Source organism: Tasmannia lanceolata, unplaced genomic scaffold (genome assembly GCF_043159265.1).
Source record: "Tasmannia lanceolata isolate RefF3 unplaced genomic scaffold, GAP_Taslan_0.1 ptg000008l, whole genome shotgun sequence".
Taxonomy (NCBI): Eukaryota; Viridiplantae; Streptophyta; class Magnoliopsida; order Canellales; family Winteraceae; genus Tasmannia; species Tasmannia lanceolata.
The window spans coordinates 5,915,045-5,922,965 of NW_027518685.1; positions in this window are offsets into that span (position 1 = coordinate 5,915,045).

A 7,921-nucleotide genomic window follows, 5' to 3' on the forward strand; every position below is an offset into this window, starting at 1 on the left:
TTATTTGGTACCTATACCTTTATATTTGTTTCAAGATGCTAAACTACGATTGCTAATATTACTTGGTCTTAGTTTCCTCCTTACTAGTTGCATCTTGCGGAGCATAAATTTCAAAATATCTGCATACTATGTTCAGCCTTTTATGTTTAAATTCAACCCCAGAGGCTAAATATTTGGCTATCAGTAGGTGGTGTTCCCTTTTTTATGTTACCATGTTCATGCACAATATGGCATTTATGCGGTGCGACTTACTCTGGGGTCAACCTTACTCGCTATTTGTGCTCTGCCTTGTGTTGATTAACATGTCTTCGGATGTGAGTGTAGCATGGTAATGTTGAACCACCTGATTGTTAAAGTATTCAATGTGTGTATTACAGCATGTTAATTAAAAATTAGATCAACCACTGTAAACATTGATGACCGGTGAGGGCGTTTCATAGAGAAATAGAAGGTAAGAAGTAATAACACAATAGGGTCAGAATTCCGACTAATAGTTTGATGTTAAAATTGCTAAAGAGGAAGATGGTGAATCAAGCCATTGCTTGACCGGGATTTGTATGTGCTGACATGTTGTGAGGATATGTGAGTGCTGCTGTTATTGGGTAAAGGAGCATCTCCATTAATCGTAGCTCCATTTTTGACAATTGAACATGTGTGTGGAATGCCAAGAAATCTCAGGTGAATAGATGCGAGTTGCAACCAGAGTTCAAGGGTGTCAAACGGGCCGTGCCAGCCCGCCCAGCCCAACATGATTTGGATCCCACTCGGTGTTGGCTACATCCAACTGCCTGTGATAGTTGTTGTGGTGATGGCATTTGAGATAAAACCTAGCCCTTTAAAAAGGGTAGTTTGGTCATTTTAGGCGTCCCCTCCAGGCCATTAAAAAGGGTAGTTTCGTCATTTGCCGCTTGATCGGATGTTGATTCTTAAATCAACTATACGTCCCTTAAGAATACCTTGATCTATAATTCTTGTCAAGGAAAGCTAAATCATTGATTTTTTTGTAATCAATGGAATCCTTTTTCACATGCATGGAATGTCGAACGTGATCAACGGTCTCGATTACCCATAAATTAACGATTACCATTGATTCTGTCTAATCTCTCTTAGTCACTTAACACAGTAACCATATAAGAATATCATATGGCCTCCGCATTCTCACCAATTGGGACCCACATAGTTGGATCATTCAAACCATAATCATCTCCATACGCTGATCTTAACACTCCCGTATGAAGAGTTTCTAACTTTCTATAATGTAGCATCCCTCAACAGATTCGAGGGTTAGGATTTTCTGGGCAAGATGGGAAATTGAATGAATGGTCTGGATCATTTGGACGGTGGAGGTACCACCCTTGATATCTGATCCAACAACAGCTTCTCAAAAGTGAGCTGCTGTTGGATCAAATATCAAGGGTGGTACCTGTACCGTACAGTCGTAAGGCCTTACACAATTTTAGGATCGTTTCATTCACCCAATTGAGGTTTTCCACGCAAAGTACACTAGCTTCACGTGGATTCAGAAACAATCCATCAACCCCTCTTATCATCTCCACCGTTGATAGATTATTACTGATAGATAGATGATAGATCTCTCCCAACTCGTCAAAAGTCTAGGGTTTGCTTTGTACGGTTCTACAAAACTCTTTAAATCGTGGGTGTAAATTGGAATTCGTTTAAATCGGGCGAATCTATATTTCAGGTATTTCTTTCTTATTTTCCTCTCCCCCCCTCCTCTTTCTTCTTGATTATCTTGTTCACTATAAAAATAATGTTGAAAATCTTAGAAACCAAGTTGAAAATATGGGGGTTGAGGAGAGATGTTGTTCAACAATCAGTCGATGCTGCGCGTAGGAGAGGAGAAGAAATCACTGGTGGAAGTTCAAGTGTGGGTGCAACAAGTAGATGGCACTGAAGCAGTCGCGAAGAGATTGGATGGTGGAGTGAGGGAGAACAAGAGATGTTTCAAGGGATGGTGTCACAATTTGAGCTCGTGCTATTATCTAGGTAAATAAGCAAAGAAGAAGATGATTGATATTGATGACATACTAACAAGAAGGAATTTCACTCATGTATCAACTCCCCGCCCTTGTTCAAGCTGTTGAAAGAGACATCTTCATCATCATCATCATCCAGTGGGTTTAGAATATTTAGGACACCCTCCAAAACAGTCGAGCCAATTTCTTTCTAATAACAACTTACCCACTCACATAAAGGGGTGACATTATCTTAATGAATGCACACTTCTCGTACACTAAATTTGTAGTTTTCCTTCCACACGCAGATGCCAAATGTTTTAGTTTTTCCCAAGGACCAAGGACTTAGACGAGCAATTTACGTGCCTAACATGGATGTGAAGAACAGTCAAGTGAGGCAAAGATGCCGCCTCATCAAAGTTGTCTTTACTTCTATTTCCACTGCTACCTCTTACCTCCCACTTATGGAAGCTACCTTCCATCAGTTTTTCTAATTTAGACAAACTTGATATGAGCCATTGTGAGAGCATTGCAGTATGTCAAGTCCAAAACCTTCTAATTGGACACTTGCCTTATTTTTATTGTCAATTCTTTGATCTCAATTTTTCTTAGGCTAAGTATTTCAAGTTTCTCATCCAAGCATAATATCCTGAGATTTGTTAAGTATGGTAGTGATGGGGGAAATGCTGAAATCATCATCCTACTTAGATCTAAGACAACAACGGTTTTCATTCATTCTACGAAATTATCTAGGATTTCTTCCAAACCATCATTACCTTGTAGCAATAAGGTTAAGAGATGCGGGCAATTCGGCAGATAATGAAGCATACCAATTGAAGTTCCCATAAGTGAAAGCCTCATGCATTCATTCATCTTCTCAGGCCACTCTTTCAATTTCACTGTAGTTTTAACTAGAAAACCATGTTCTTTTTTATGTGATCGATATGGTAACTTCTCTAACGACATCATGAATTTTTACACGACATTTTCGTCACTGTCTAACAACAACCATGAATCCTTAAAATTTTCAACCAAGGTATGTATTCTATCTCATACTTCCTTGAAATTGTTGACATTATTGAAGACCCTCTCCCTCTTCATGAATAAGATACATGCCGCGCCGGGGGGGGGGGGAGTGGGTTTCAAGGATGTTAATAATTTCAAGGAAGCATAGGATAGAATACATACTTTGGTTGAAAAATTAAGGATTCATGCTTGTTATTAGCTTGTGACAAAAAAGATCGTGTAAAACTGCATGATGTAGTTAGAGATGTTGCCATATAGATTGCATAAAAAAAGGAGCACGTGTTTCTAGTTAAAGCTGAATTGCAATTGAAAGAGTAGCATGAGAAGATGGATGAATGCATGAGGCTTTCACTTATGAGAGCTTCAATTAATATGCTTCCTTATCTGCCTAATTGTCCGCATTTCTTAATCTTATTGTTACAAGGAAATAATGATTTGGAAGAAATACAAGATAATTTCGTAAAAGTAATGAAAACCCTTGCCGTCTTAGATCTAAGTAGAACGATGATTTCATCATTTCCCCATCACTATTTTACTAAACAAACCTCGGGACATTATGCTTGGATGAATGCAGTCAATTAAATGACATATCCCTACTTGGAGGGTTTGAGAAACTTGAAATACTTAGCCTAAGAAAAACTAAGATCAAATAATTGCCAATAGAAATAGGGCAATTGTCCAATCTGAAGGTTTGGGACTTGACATACTGCAATGCTCTTATAATGGCAGCACCGAATGTGATATCAAGTTCGTCTAAATTAGAAGAACTGTAGATGGAAGAGAGCTTCGATAAGTGGGAGGTAAGAGGTAGTAGTGGAGATAGAAGTATTGCTTTGATGAGGTGGCATCTTTGCCTCGCTTAGTTGTTCTATACATCTATGTTAGAGACGTAAATTGCTCGTCTCTAGAAGTCCCTGGTCCTTGAGAGAAACTAAAGAAATTTTGCATCTGCGTGTTGAAGAGACACTATTAATAGTGTCGACGAGAAGCGTGCATTCATTAAGATAATGTCACACCTTTTATGTAAGTGGGTTAAGTTGTTATTGGACAGTAGCGAGGAAATTTGCTTGAGTGTTGTGGAGGGTGTCTGGAATATCATAAACCTAATAGATGATGAAGATGTCCGTTTCAACAGCTTGAAGCAAGCGCCCTAATTTGGAGTGGGAAGATGAAGGTGTCATGCCATGCCTCCAACCTCTTTTAGATGAGACCTATTTCAAGGAGTGAAAAGAAGCCAATGAACAGACCCAAGTGATGGTAGCTGCATTATTAGTATGAGGTAAATCCCATTTCATTTCCTTTTTTATCTACTGATGTGTTATGCCTATTGTGTTTCCTTTATTTTGCATTATTAGTATGAGGTAAATCCCAATTCTTTTCCTTGTGTTATGCCTTGTATTGTATTTTGTATTTTATACTTGATTTTCCTTGTAATTAACTCATTATTACAATACAATTTCGTAGCAACTTTTAATATCTGAATTTCTGATGACCACCATCCTTGGCATGTGAATTATGTATGTCTTCATCCTTGTCCAAAGCTCTTCTTCGGCAACCTTTTTCTTCATGTCATAGCTCCTTTGCTACTTCTGATGTGATTGAAGCTTTATGTCTGCAATGGTGTTCACAACCTACACATATGCTGAATGTTGGCTTCATTGGAGGGATGACCAAACTGTTAAATACCTCTATCTTATCATATTCTAAATCCTTTTTATTCTCCTTGTAATTTCTTCGTTTGAGTTAGCATTGTGGGAGATATGAAAACTCACGATCAGCTGTATAGAGGAGACTGAGTTCGTATTGTTTTCCTTCTCACAAGTGTAAGAATCCTTTGTGTTATAGACTTTGATGGTGCCCATTGTGGTCTTATGTAGGCCATTGTAAATCAATATTTTAGTTGTTCTACATTTCCCACATAGGTTTCACGCTCTTGTAACTTTCATCTTTTGTTACAATGTAGTTAATGACTAATTGACCAAGTGGTCTAACCCATAATGATCATTGAACAAGTGGTCACCACTTCTACTTTTAGCTGCTCGTATGCGCATTCATTATATAAGAAGCCATGGCTTTGTATGAATTGAAGAGAAACAAACTAAAGCAAATGTGAGTCTAGTCTGTGAGATTCCAGGCATGCAGCTTCACTTATTGAACAATGTGGGTCTGTTCAATTTCTCTTTTATTTAGGGTGCAATCTGACCATTTATTGCTTCTTCTTTGCTTTCGAGTGTTGCAAACATTTTTTTTCCTGGTAAAAGTTGGGTGTCTAGATCGTCCAGTATAGATTTGTGAAGTTGTGATGTCCACAGGATTCACAGACCGCGGACATTGTATACACGGCAATGAGTCTATAAGGCCTTTTTTACATTTTCAGTGTAATGATGAAGGCAATAGGGTGCCCATTGCCCTTGCAGCTGGGTCTTTGTAAGTGTTGTTCCGTTTAGCATTCCTCTTATAATATATAAATATATAATATAGTCGATTAAACATTTGATAAAACTCTTTTATCTAATCACATTGGTACTGAATTTATGATATAAAACCATCTTGATCATGCTCACCTTTTGGAGTGATAGATTCATTGTTGAGCATTCACATACTCGATCTGCAGTGTGAATCGGACAACTCCTAAAGCCTGACATTGATCAATCCATTAGGTGTTCTACACTCAAGATCTTGTATAGCGTGTAAACCTATTTTACACACCCACATGTCTACTTAGAGTCTCTACTCAGTGATTGAGATAAGTTATCTTATTTTGTAGTGGCAAAATATGTATCATCTTTTACATGATGAGATGCTGGTGCCATCCTCAGCTGAGAGTAATTCTAGGACCATAAAGAATTGGAATGCCGAGGCATTGTGTTCCTACAATATAACCCAAGGAACCTTTACGTCGATAATATATGTAACACAAATAAAGCATACCCATAACTCCTACTTGCACTCAAAGTTAGTCATGCATGTACTTCATTCCTATGTGATTCACGCATTTCTCAAGCAATTTTGAATCAAGGCCTTGGTTGATGGTTTCACCATATTATCCGCTGATGGAATGTTGGTGTGGACAATATCTCATCTACAATGATATTATATTTTACGTTTTACATGAAACATCTGCTCAATATGCTTTCTCCTTCAATGAGGTCTCAATTTTTTATGATGTAATATGCTAACATTCTCTCACTTGCACTCAAAGCCGGTCATTGTTTCTCACATACGTTCTAAGACAGTGGTCATTATGTCTTATTACATTTAACATGAAACCTCTGCTCCATATGCTTAATCTTATGATGATACCTTGACTGCTTCACCTGAGCGATCACAACATTATTTTTGTAGAACAACAAACGGACGAATCCATAGAAGAAGGTACATCACAGAGTTCAGCAATGCAGTCATAACAACTATTTTAAAATCCAATTATTATGGCCCTTTTAAATACAAATTCCAATCACAAAACATAAAACCCTAGATCATTCAACTCTTGAATGATAGCCATCACGTGTTTTTGAATTCTAATTTGAGAAAATTAGAGGGCGAGCCTTGGCGCAACGGTAAGGTTGCTCCATTGTGACCTGGTGGTCACGGGTTCGAGTCACGAAAACAGCCTCTCTGCAAAGCAGGGGTAAGGCTGCGTGCATCTAGCCCTCTCCAGATCTTGCAATGGCGGGAGCCTCGTGCCCCTAATTTGAGAAAATTAATTCTAAAAAATTTGGCTATAATAACAAATTAGTGTATTAACAATTTCCGTCTAGAATATGGGACTATCTCCAAGCCTTTTTGGGGACTTTTCACAAGCTTAAGGGCATTAAAATTTATATTTTAACATCGACATGCAGGCGAAAAAAATACCAAAAAGGATGACATCTCTCTCCCAACAAAATAGACAGTTTCACGACATGCTGATTTGCAGTGAAGTTGGGGCTCACAGTATTTTTTTCAAAAAATACTTGACTGCACGATCACACACCGCATAAAATCTTCTCCTTGTGAAGTGCTTGGATTATCTCCAAGAAAAAAAATTGGTGAAAGGAGTTACCAGTCAAGCAACGCAGTCCAATTCTCCTGCCTCTTGAGATTCATGCATTTGCTTAGCTTCTTCGACTCTGAAGATGCCAACACGAAATCTCCTTCATCTGCCCAAAATTGTGCTTTTGTTAGCTATGTTTGATCCAATATCAGCATCTTAAAAAATGATCTGCTGTTGGATCAAACATCGACGGTGGTACCGCCCGCAAGGGACTTGACTGTCGGGCACCATATAAAAACTCATGTTAGCTTATGCTTATGTTGTATTTATACACAATGAGAATTTCTCTTTGTTAACAAGTTGGCATGGGAGCACGTGGTTTATGGGTGACTGCGTGCATCATAGGAATTAGTCCTGCCCTAAAATAGGGCGGGGATACCCTATGTCATATAAAAAAAACAAGTTGGCATGGGATATAATAGGATTTCAAACTATGATAGTATGATTCCAATTATACTCTTGTTTTACTAACGAGTGCCCTTACACGTTTGAGAATGTTTTGAGATTTTTATTTGTAAACGTTTTAAGACTTTTTGTTGTTGGAAATAAGTGATAACGAAGGGGCACTCGTGAGCAAAACCCTAAAAGACAAAATGAGCTGTGCAACTACAAACACATGGTGGTGCAAATATCATTAGCACATATAACATATTTGATTAAACATATGAGAAAACTCTTTTATCTAATCATACTGGTACCAGATTTATTGAGTTCAACACATTTAAAAACCCATCTGGATTATACTTTGCTTCCTGAGTGGTGATTCCTTGTTGAACATTCACATGCTTTTGAGTACTGTGTGAGCAACCCAACATGCCCGTATATGATTTAGATCATCCAAATAAGTGGGCACCCTACTTTTTTTTACACGTGTATCTCCATA